At 43.4% G+C, this 12773-nt stretch overlaps 1 protein-coding gene across 1 annotated transcript in view; it reads left to right on the forward strand.

The window, feature by feature from the left end:
- INTS2 (integrator complex subunit 2) overlaps window positions 1–12773 on the forward strand; it is a 1434855-nt gene that overhangs the window by 177143 nt on the left and 1244939 nt on the right. The window lies entirely within an intron of this gene.

A 12773-nucleotide genomic window follows, 5' to 3' on the forward strand; every position in this document is an offset into this window, starting at 1 on the left:
GGCATTAAAAGTACCTAAGAACCAGTCTATCTGTAATTGAGTGTATAGGTTTGCCTCTTGTTGGATGGGTAGTTGAAAGTTATCTAAAAGCATGTTTAGCAAATGATTAGGTGTGCATCACAAACAACACGTACTATAAGACGTGAAAGGGGACCTTCAGAAATATTGTGTTTTTTTTTAGTGACCAGGCCCATGAGAGGTTTTAGGCTGGTGTCATGTAAAATTTTTCAAGAAATGACAGCATTATGTGCAAATATGACACTTCCATTGAGTCTGAAAGAATATTAGGTGCTGAATGCAGATATAGAGGGAGTGCTATCAATAAACTGATAAAATATATAGATACAAGTGTGTGATTGATTGTCAAGTAGGCCTGCAAGCTTGAGTAGTGTTCAGCAGTGCCACCATGGTCTAGGCTGTATTGGAATTTCTGCATTGACATGTCCAGGAGACAGAGGTTGCCTAAAAGGAGACACCACAGGGGCTGCAGAAATTTTGAAGAATGTTCCTTCTTTTATGTTGGAAAATGTAGCCGTAGACTTAAGACCGTATTGCTTAGCATAAATCATATTCACATAGGAATATTCAAACAAACGCTTTGAGAATACATATTTTCGATACCAATGATAGCTATGAGTTTAAATTGACTAGTCAGTGTAGTGCAGAAGCATGTTAGAGGTGGTGACATTAATAATGCTTTAGAAAAACAATGAATATAGTTGGATTTTAAGATTAAGGGCTGATTCACAACCTTATTTAAATAGTGCTGTCAGTATTAAACCTGTTCTAGTTAAAAAAACTAAAAACAAATGCAATACCACTGATTTAGATCTGTTTTCTTAATGATGGATTCTTATTTTTGTATTTTAATTGTTTTAATTGTTGATATTTTATTGGTTGGCTGTTGTCATGTGTTTCTTTTATACTACATATAAATTGTTATATTTTTTTTGAGATTTATCAATACTGAGGAAGGGTTTTACCCTGGAAGCTTTGCATTTGCCATTTGTTTTTGTCCAAATAAGTAGCTTGGTATTTCTGCATTTAGAGTTTTGTTTTTGTTTAATAGTTATTGTTTTATCTCTGACTCTGTTTGCTGCAGTTATCATTTTTTTGTGTTTAGTACGTGCTAGTGGATTTATTGTGGGCACCTTACAGCTGTTGTATAGAATAATGACACATGCTGTAACAGAAGGAATGTGTCAGCCTTCTCCACTAACTGTAAGCAGTTCCTTTCATGATTTATTATTAAAAGTCGATAATCCACTGCTGCATTTGACTGTTCCTGTTAGTGGGAACATGGGAGCCATTGCCCAACAATCTAGGGATTTTTGGAGCTTGGGGTTGTGCCTCGTGGCTTGCGAATTCTAAAAATGTCACCCTGCACAAACACCTATCCAGAAAAATGACAGTTAAATTTGAAATTAAGACCGGACTATGTTACTCATGAATGAGTTTTTTATTGGCATTGAAACCAAATTAATGGAGGATATCTCTAAACTTGAGAGTGAGCTTATTTGCCATCATTTAAGAATTCGGTACACATATACCAACAAGTGATTGACAGATTACAGAACCTGGATAATAAACTTGAAACTGCCAAGAGACATAAGCTCTCGAGTGACATAAATGACTTTAAATTAGGCCATATTTCTTTGTGGCTGAAAGTCCCCATACAAACTAAGTTGCAATGTACACCTAAAGAGGCAGTGTATGAGCTAGATGATATCACCATGGATACAGTAGGCAACGCTGATTTAACCAATCAGCAAACACAATGCATGATTGCAACCAGCAAGAACGTGTCTGCTGATCTTCCACGACAGCCTGTAACAAAAGTTTCCACTATGCCGTTCGATAATTCCACGCAAACCCTGTTGGCTGAAGATACACCCAATCAGTATTTGTCTGCTGCAAATCCATCCAATTGAGGAGAGTCTAATTTTTCCCAGCAATTAGTCAATCCAAGTATTTTTCGACCAGTCAGTTCCAGTGAAAGTTCTCGATGTCCTTCAAGGATGCATCTGCAGTCCTAACAAATGGGTTGTCCTGCCTCAGGCAGCCCTTCGGTCGGCTGGATTCCAAAGTCTGGGTCTGGCCTCGGCTGATGTCGCACTTCACCCGACGTCATAGCTGCTGGGGTATAAAGGCATCAGCCGACGCCATTTTCCTGTCTTTCTTGCCGCGCGGTGCCCGAAGCAGAAGCTGTTCGCAAGTGCCGGTCGGTCAGATCCAGAGATTTCAGCTTACCGAAGACTTCTAAAAAGCTAAGTACCCCGTTGGGGACTCTTTCTTGCCTCAGCCGATGTCAGACAAAGTAAATAATTGTTTAACTTGTGGGAAACAAATACCTCATAAGGATTTCCACTCTTACTGCCTTCCTTGCTTAGGCCCAGACCACGACGTATCAGCTTGTTTAGCCTGTGCCTCCTTCAAACGACGGACTCTTAGACGTCGTTCGGTGTTTGCTGAGGAGTTTTTTGGCTCCACTTTTGCATATAAAATGCCGCCGGAGACTCCGACTACACATTTAGCTAAAAACGCAAAGAAAAGGACCGACACTTTCAGGCCCGCGGTTTCGCTGAAACCACGGTCAGGCCTACTTGAGTGTCTCGGTTTCGCTGAAACCGAGACCTCGGTTCTCCTTCGCCGAAGCATGCCTCCGATAACCGAGGCCACACAGGCCATGGCTGAGTCGGCTACAGAAATTCCTTCTGAAGTAGCAGGCACACAAGAGTTGTCTGACACTATTCTGTTGGACATCTCTACTCCTGCACGTGGGGCAGCTAGACCCCCTGCTTCTATGTCTATTAAGGCTTTCTCCAGGGCTAAAGCAGCCAAACTTTCCAATGCCTTACCTTCAAAAGCTCCCTCTCACAGGCCTACCTCCAGTTCATAGATCCTCAGCCTTGCTGAGGACCTTATTTCTTTGATCAGGGGATCCCATCCTCACCCAGACAGGGCCTCACAACCCCCTCCTGATAAGAGGCCTAGGACTGAACCCCCTGAACCTCTATCCTCTGACTATTCCTCAGATGGTTCAGATGTATCAGACCATCAGGAAGGCCCGTACTCACCTTATGAGGATTCTGATGCAGAGGTCTCCATTCCTTCTGCCTTTCCTCCAGAAGAATTTTCTTTTGGGGAAACCCTACACTCCATGAGGGAACACTTCCAATGGCAGGGTCAGGATTTTTCAGATTCTAGGAAAAGGCTAAGGACTTTTTTACACTTACCACAGCATAGGCCTTTAGCCATTCCACCTGTACTTTCAGTTGTTGATGATGCATACAATGATGCCAGTACTACCCCTGATTCTCTTCCCCCGGCCCCTGCAAAGCCTGACAGATACTACAGGGTCCCGGATTCTCACTACCACTTGTATAAGGCTCATGCTGCAGACCCAGAAACCATTTCTCAGGGCCCTAAGGGTGTTGCAGCTGCCTCTGCCAAAAACCCACTCCCATCTGAAAGGGAATCTAGAGCATTAGAGAGATTGGGTAAAAAGGTTTATACATCTGCTACTCTTTCTGCGAGGGCTTTAAACTGTCAATTTCACATGATTCAGTATCAGGAATTTTTGTTAGATCAACTGAATAAAAAACTGGCCTCTCCGGAACCTTTAGACCGTAAGTCCCTTCAGGATTTGGTACACAATTCTCAGCAGGTCAGTAATCATTTTTTAAAATGTGGCTATGATGCACTGGAGGCTTCATTTAGATCAGCTATGACTGGAGCAGTGATTCGAAGGCATGCCTGGTTAAAAGAACAATCCTTACCAGACCATGTTAAGTCTAAACTCCTGGATGCCCCTATGGAGAAGCGAAGTTTGTTTGGCTCCCCTGCACAGGAGATTCTAAAGAAAGTGGAAGAAAAAGCAAAATCTGTCCAAACAGTCAAGGATTTCTTGCAGGTCCAACCTCCAAAGTTTAGCAGAAATTGGCCTTCAAAGAATTGGTCCTTTCCAGACAGCTCCAGAGCACAGAGAGGCAGAAATAGATGCCCAAGAGGCAGAGGTCAATCTAGGGGTGCCTATAGGGGTCGTCAGTGGCAACCTGCCAACCAAGGAAGTGCCGCCACAGCTGCGACTGCAACCACATCTACAGGACAGACACAATGACTTGGCTCTGATTCCGCCTACCAGGGAACAACTGGAAGCACCCTTGGGCGGAAAGCTAGCCTTATTCTCAAGAAATTGGCATTGTATTACAGGAGACTAATGGACTTTACAAACAATAGACAAGGGCTACAGGTTTCACTTCCACACTCTACCAAAAAAGAGAGGAATGCCAAACCTTCCACCAAGCCAGAAATCAGAGGCTCTAAGACAAATCATCAATTTATTAAAGATGAGAGCAATAGAAAAGGTACCATCTATGGAACAAGGCCAAGGATTTTACTCCAGACTATTCCTTGTACCAAGAAAAGAAAATCAATGGAGGCCTATTCTAGATTTGTCCGCACTGAACACATACCTCATTGTTCCAAAATTCAAAATGCTGACACTACAGCAACTTCTTCCCATGTTGGGCAAGGAGTCTTGGCTGGTGACTCTAGATCTCAAGGAGGCATACCTGCACGTCCCTATACGACCAGATTGCAGAAGACACCTCAGATTTCTTGCAGGATCAGAGCATTATCAATTCTCAGCATTGCCCTTTGGCTTATCTACTGCGCCCAGAGTATTCATGAAATGCCTGGCATCAGTAATTGCTCACTGCAGGCTTCAGGGAATTCAAATCTACCCATACCTGGACGACTGCCTAATACAAGCGGACAACAAGACAAAATTAATACAGAATTTGGCGTATGTCATACAACTGCTGCAAGCCTTGGGATACACAGTCAACATACAAAAGTCAAGACTAGTGCCATCTCAAAGGATAACATTTTTGGGGGCAGAACTGGACACAATAACTCAGATGGCTTTTCTCACAGAGGAAAAACAAAAGCAACTACCAGTCTATTTCATGGCATTAACAAGACAAACTCAGCTTACTGCAAGGAAAGTCCTGCAGGCCCTGGGTTACATGGCATCCTGCATAATATTGATCCCACATGCCAGGCTGCATATGAGAAAGTTACAATGGTACCTAAGGAATGTATGGTCTCAGCACAGACACAGTCTAGAAGCCCAGATACCAATCATTCCATGTCTGAAAAAAGAATTCCTGTGGTGGGCTCAGGCCTGTCAGATGAACAGAGGATTGCCTTTCCACAAACCACATCCAAGGCAGACCATTATCACGGACGCCTCAGACCTAGGCTGGGGGGCACACATGGAAGACAAGTGCATTCAAGGCCTATGGTCACAAGACCAGCTGAATCTACACATAAACCTAAAGGAGATGCTGGCAGTGAAGCATGCAATAGAGGCATTCAGACCATTCATCCAGCAAGGACACCTGCTGATAAGGACGGACAATACCACAGTCATGTGGTACATCAACAAACAGGGAGGCACACATTCATACCCTCTATGCCGGACGGCAATGGACCTGTGGAACTTGGCCCTGAATCTCAACATCCAACTGCAGGCCAAATTTGTACCAGGAAAAGAAAATTCACTAGCAGATAGCTTATGCAGGACTACCACGGATGCTCACGAATGGATGCTGCATCCAGATATTTTCAAAACCTTAACAGAGAAATGGGGAATGCCAGAGATAGACCTGTTTGCCTCCCCGCACAACCACCAACTGAAGAAATTCTGCTCAAGAGTATACCACCCACTTGCCTGGAGGGTGGACTCCCTTTCTTTCAGCTGGAAGGACCTGACAGTGTATGCCTTCCCACCTCTTCCTTTGATGTACAAAGTTCTACTGAAGATCAGTTGGGAGGGTGGCCTAATGGTTAAGGTGTTTGCCTTACAAACACAAGGTGCAGGGTTTGAGTCTCACAAGGGATAATTGGCTAAGCTTAAAATGGCTCGCAAGGGCAGCTAGCTTAGTACTAATCTATGAATCTATGAATCTAATCTATAAACAGCCAAAGGTAATTCTGATAGCTCCAGACTGGCCAAGGCAACATTGGTACCCGCTACTAAGAAGCATGTCTCGGACGCATTCATGGCATCTACCTCTATGCCCACTACTTCTAACGCAGAACAACTATAAGACCCTGCATCCAAACTTAAAAACACTGCAGCTAACTGCTTGGAAAATTGCATAAAACAAAACCAGCTTGATTTATCTCAGAGGGTCAAGGACATTATCCTGGAGGCTCGCAGACCCTCCACAAGGAAAACATATTCAGCCAAATGGAAAAGAGTCCTCATTTGGAGTGCAGAAAAGGGAGAAAATGCCACACTAGCAAACCTGGCACACATCCTGGAATACTTAGCAGAACTGTTCCACAATGGCCTGTCCTATTCTTCCATTAAGATACATGCATCAGCAATTTCAGCAGAGTACAACATGGATCCTCCTGTCTTCTCTCATCCTCTCCTCAGACAATTTTTGAGAGGGATCAAAAATGTAAAGCCTCCAAGGAAACCACCTTTACCTGCATGGGATCTCAATTATGTGCTAGAAAAATTAACACTTCCCCCTTTTGAACCAGCAGCAACAGCAGACTTACAGTTCTTATCTTGGAAAACTGCTTTCCTGCTAGCAATCACTTCAGCAAGAAGGGTATCTGAATTACAGGCATTAATGGCAGTGCAGCCTTTCCTTATCTTCCATCAGGACAGAGTGTCTCTGAGAACCAATCCTTCTTTTATGCCAAAGGTGGTATCCGGGGTATCCTTAAACCAAGCCATACATTTGCCTACGTTCTTCCCCAACCCACAGAACAGGGGGGAAAAACTACTACACACCTTGGATGTACACAGACAACTGCGCTACTACCTGGACAGAACCAAGAGCAGTAGAAAAACTGACCAGCTTCTGGTAGCATATGCAACAGGAGTGCAAGGAAAAGCAATTTCAAAGCAGACAATTTCAAAATGGATAGGAAATTGCATTCGATTCTGCTACTCATTTCATGGAAAGACAACTCCTGAAAATATCAGGCCTCACTCCACAAGAGCTATAGCCACCACTACAGCTTTCCTACGAGGAGTGGCTACCAAAGACATTTTAGAAGCTGCTACTTGGAGCTCCGTGCATACATTTGCCAAGCATTATAATCTTCCTTTATACTCCAGATCCCGAGCAGGTTTTGCAACTGCTGTTTTACAGGGGATCTTAACTACACCATCATTATCTTAGTGCCTCCTCCCCCAGATTAGCTATGGTATTCTACCCATTTGTTAGGACTGCAGATGCATCCTTGAAGGACATAGTACAGTTTTGTACCTACCATAAATGTAGATGTCCGATAGGTATGCATCTGCAGTCAGGATTACCCACCCTCCTTCCCCTCTGTGGTATTCCTAGGGTATTTACCCCTCTTTAAGCTAGCTGGGGGAATCTATTATGGTGTATTTGTTTGTATGTATATATATATATATTTTGCTTTCTTCTGTTTGGAATTATTTCCATTTATCCAAATTTAGCCTTCCTAGAGGGCACCTGGCATCTGGGGCAAGAAACACTGAGGAAAATGGCGTCGGCTGATGCCTTTATACCCCAGCAGCTATGACGTCGGGTGAAGTGCGACATCAGCCGAGGCCAGACCCAGACTTTGGAATCCGGCCGACCGAAGGGCTGCCTGAGGCAGGACAACCCATTTGTTAGGACTGCAGATGCATACCTATCGGACATCTACATTTATGGTAGGTACAAAACTGTACTTTGCTAGGAGGGTTTTCTCAAGCTGACGGGTGTGATACCTCTGAGTCTACTGGAGAAAGTCCAAATAAATAGCTTGGCATTTCTGCAGTTGGAGTTTTGTTTTTGTTCTATATGAAGTGTCCAATAATGCTGTGAATGTAACCAATATAATTAAATTTCATTTTGCTATTTTTTTTCCTTGAAGATTTTCTTCCTAGGCCTCCACTGAAAATGGGTACTCACCTGGTTGGACTTTCCTGTTAAACAAATGTCAAATAGATAGATAGACATCATGTCTTCCGGCATTTTCCCTAGGGTGGAGCTCCTAAGATTGTTCACCCTCAAAAGGGAAATTACAAGGTTATAGTCATAATAGGGTGATGAGATCTGTTGTCTGCATGTATGATTTGGCAAAAGTTTACGCCAGATGCCTTTCCTGACGTAATCCTCCCCATTTATCCGGGTTTGGGACCGGCACAAAGAAATGCACTGGCTTGTGCATCTCCAGTGGCTGGGTTTGGCTGGAGTTGGGTGGAGAAGAGTTTCAGGAGTGATTTGTGACAGACTAGTACTAGTAAGAGTGAAAGGGAAGGTCTACAAGAGGGTAGTGAGACCAGCTGTGTTATATGAGTTGGAGACAGTGGCATTGACGAAAAGGCAGGAGTCCAAGCTTGACATGGAAGAGTTGAAGATGTTGAGATTTGCACTGGGTGTGATGAGGATGGTTAGGATTAGGAATAAGTATATTAGAGGGTTAGCCCAGGTTGGAAGGTTTGGAGACAAAGCCAGAGAGGCAAGATTACATTGGTTTGGACATGTGCTGAGGAGGGATGCAGAGTATATTGGGAAAAATATGCTAAGGATGAAGCTGCGAGGTAACAGGAAAAGAGGAAAGACTAAGATAAAGTTTATGGATGCGGTGAGAGAAGACATGCAGGTGGTTGGTGTGACAGAGCAAGATGCAGAGGACAGGAAGAAATGGAAACAGTTGATCTGCTGTGGCGACCCCTAACGGGAGCAGCCGAAAGAAGAAGTAGAAGAGGGTGATGAGATCTAAGAGCCTAGGTCACATTGTGAATTCTGGCATCTGAAAAGCAGCTTGTTGTTACCCTTTACTTGCCAACCTGAAGAGGGTAGAATCTGGGTGCTTAGCATTGACATGACCAATAAGTAGGACTTTACCTTGGTATCTTGTAGGCTTTGAGGGTGTAGGCTGCCAGCACTGACGACATCATGGAGATGGGTGGAAAGGATACTGGTGTAGGTACCCTAATGTCTGCAGCTGGCCAAGAGATGTTTATGAAGTGTGTAGGGACCTTAGTTAATTAATGTTTTACTATCTCTGCATGTGCATGTTTAGTGTTGGATACTGACTAATGTCGGTATGATGCTTACTGACATTGGTAGCTAGGGGAGCCCCAGCTCCAGCCTGCATTGTGTGTGTGTGTGTGTTACCTAAGAGTAAGGGGTTGTTGGTATGTCGGAGTCATTTGCTGCACTGCCTCACCATACAAAAGTGGACAGTTGCTGCACTGCCTCAGAGTGCAAAAGTGCAAGTAGACTGGCTACATCAGAGAGCAGAGCAGACTCTGAGCCCATGATGATGAGCCAGGTAAGGGACAGAGTAGCACTAGATGGACTGAGTGAGGTTAGAGGAGTATACTATAGCAATAACCCACGCCTGGGTGTTGGTAATGCTAAATTTACCCACGGTTGGCGTGGTTTTGTATCGAGGGCGAAGCCCGAGGGACCAAACAAAGCCAACCATGGGTAAATTTAGCATTACCCACACCCAGAAGTGGGTTATTGCTATTATACCATGACATTATTTAAGAAAAGAAACTATTACTTTTCTTAAATAATGGCATAGTATAATGCCTGTTTACTGCCCTTCCGCAGATGTCTGGCATCCGGTAGTTCTGATGTACCGTGCCTGCGGTACATCAGAGCTGTGAGCAACACGGAGAAAGCCAGATCTCCGTTGCTTTTTAGCTATGTTAAATGAGTTTAACATAGCGAGACAGTTTAAAATAAGCAACGGACACCGTTGCTTATTTTAAAACTGTCTCGCTATGTTAAACTCATTTAACATAGCGAACACTAAAAAGCAACGGAGATCTTGCTTTCTCCGTTGTTTTAACATGTTCGCTATGTTAAATGGGTTTAACATGAGACAGCTTTAAAATAAGCAACGGAGATCTCTGTTGCTTATTTTAAAGCTGTCTCGCTATGTTAAACCCATTTAACATAGCGAGACAGTGTTTTAAAAAAACGAGTTTACTAATGGAAAAAAGTCCGGGCGACCGGACCTTTTTCCATTAGTATAACTCGATTTACAACGGGCACGCTGGCCAATCAGCGTGCACGTTTTGGGGGGATCATGGTATAATAGGTGAGAGTTACCTAGGGTTTGCTTGACTAATGGGTGAATAGGTAACTAGGGGAGGTCTGAACCAGTGATGGATGATAAGGCTAGAAAACACTTGCTGTCAAGATTTGTTTTGAAGTGCTAACAAGGGAAGAAGTTTTGTTAAAATTATATAATTAAGATAATTTAATTTAAGATGAATTTAAATGCTGTTAATTTATTGTTGGATTGATTTGCTATTTAATAACCTGGAAGCTGGGCTGGTTACCAGACTCGCATCAACCATGACCCGGGCCCAATAGGGCAACAGTTTTGTACACCAAATATTCAGAGATATCACACTAGATAGAAAAGCAGACTATTTTACAGTGCATATTGAAAACAAATGTTTTGATTAAACAAATATTTATAATGCTGACAGAGAAAGCAACTGCATATTTGCAAACAGTAACATGAATGCGTGAATGCACAGAATTTGCAGTGACAGCTTCATTCAGTAATGGATTTACAGTGTATAATGGTAAATGCATTCTGCTTTATAGTTGTCAACACAAAAATATTCAGGAACTTCTCACCAGTTAAAATAGCACACTATATACAATATAGCTTTTGATGTCAAAGCAGCAAGAACAATAAAATGCATACCAAGGAAAGTAAGTTACTGCAGCATGAATATTTTACACAACATCCGTACTGTGGCAGTGTGCATGCTGCCAGTGTTAAGTAGTCTGGATTAAGTTATTTTAAAATTAAGTTCAAAGAAGGATTACAGCAGATGGGAAAATATGCTCTTGGCATTTTAAGTGTGACAACAGAGTACCAGCAAGCTGAAGTGCAAAAATTTTATACAAATTACAGGTATAATACACAATGTTAGGTAATATGTAAATAAATAAATAAATGAGTAATAAGGTTAAGAATCAAAAAAGTAATCTAGGCTACAGTAGTGTTAAAATACCATCGACAGCAGTAAAGATTCACTTCCACAGTAAATAAAATAGATGTTCATCTCACATTGCTGCAGTCCTTACATATGGGTAGTCCGCTGTCCTCGGTCGGCCCGAATACCAAAGTATTAGGCTGACGTCGGTCAAGGCGCTTAAAACTGACATCAGGACGTCAGGGTACAAAAGTGCATGACCGACGTCATTTCCTCAGTCTTTTTTGCCGCATGGTCCGATGCAGAAGCAGCGTTGCAAGTGCCGTTCGGCGTTCTGAAATTTTTCGAATTCGGAGTTTCAGGCCAAATCCAAGTTGGCTAAGTACCCCGTTGGGGATTATTTTGGTTTTTTCTTGCCTCAGTGTTTTACCGGATGTCAGAAAAAGTGAATAACTGTATTTCTTGTGGGAAACAGATACCGCATAGGGATTATCATTCTTTGTGTATTCCTTGTTTGGGGCCTGAGCACGACGTAGTTGGGTGTTGCTTTTGTGCTAGGTTCAATAAACGCACTATTAAGCGAAGGTTGGATTGTGCTAGGCTGGTCTTTGGGAAGCGGTGCAATTATAATATGCCGTCGGATTCTCCGCGCCGCTTCTGCGAAGAAGCGCAAAGACAAAACAGTTAAACCCAGGCAAGATGAGTCGTCCGTTCCGGACGCCGGTTCTTTAGAGGTTTCAGTGGAACCGGTGGTTCCGACGGAGACTTCTCTGGAGTCTCAGGGGGAGACTTTGATTTTGCAGGAGGTGGTCTCTCAGGAGGCAGGTCAGGCTGAAGGGGCTTCCCAAGTTACTGTACTCCCCTCCCTTCCTAGGGTGGTTAGGCCTTCTCCTTCTGTTTCCAAGGCTTCTCCCAGAGGCAGGCCAGTTTCAGCTTCTGTTGGTGTCACTCCTAGTTCAGCAGGGTCTGTGCCTAAGAAGCACATGCTTAAAATGGCAGAAGATTTAATTACTCTGATTAGAGGTTCTATGCCCCCTCCTGATAAGAGGCCTAGGGTGGAGCCAGAGTTGGGAAGTTTTGAGCAGGCTTCGGATATTTCAGAGTCTTCAGCTGAAGACTTGCAGGAGTATTCTCCTTATTCTGATTCTGATGCAGATGATTCCACTCCTTCTGCTTCTCCTCCAGAGGATTTTTCTTTTTCAGAGACACTTCATTCTATGAGGGAACATTTTAAGTGGGAAGGTCAGGACTTCTCTGATTCTAGGAAAAGGCTTAGGGAGTTTTTGCTGTTACCCCAGCATATAGGCCCTTGGCTATACCCCCTGTTCTGGATGTTGTGGAAGATGTGTTTGCAGAGGCTTCACTTAATCCTGATTCTCTGCCTCCTGCTCCTGTTAAACCGGATAGGTATTACAGGGTGCCTGAGGCTCATAAATATCTTTATAAGAGTCCTAGGGCGGACCCAGAAACTATTAGTCAGGGACCTAAGGGTGTCAAGGCCTCTGTTGTAAAAAATCCGGTTCCTCTAGATAAAGAAGCCAGAGCTTTGGATAGATGGGGAAAGAAGGTCTATACATCTTCTACCTTAGCTATGAGGGCTTTGAATTGCCAGTTTCATATGTTGAAATATCAAAACTTTCTTCTTTCTCAATTGAAGTCTAAGGTGGATGCTCTGGCGGAAGGCATTGAGTGTAAAGAGTTGCAAGATTTGGTGCATGTCTCTGAACAAGTGGGTAGGCATTCATTACAGTGTGGTTTTGATGCTGTGCAGGCCTCGTCTAGGGTGGCTGCCACTGGCTCAGTTCTTCGC

Source organism: Protopterus annectens, chromosome 13.part0, assembly GCF_019279795.1.
Source record: "Protopterus annectens isolate FY-2018-M chromosome 13.part0, PAN1.0, whole genome shotgun sequence".
Lineage (NCBI taxonomy): Eukaryota > Metazoa > Chordata > Ceratodontiformes > Protopteridae > Protopterus > Protopterus annectens.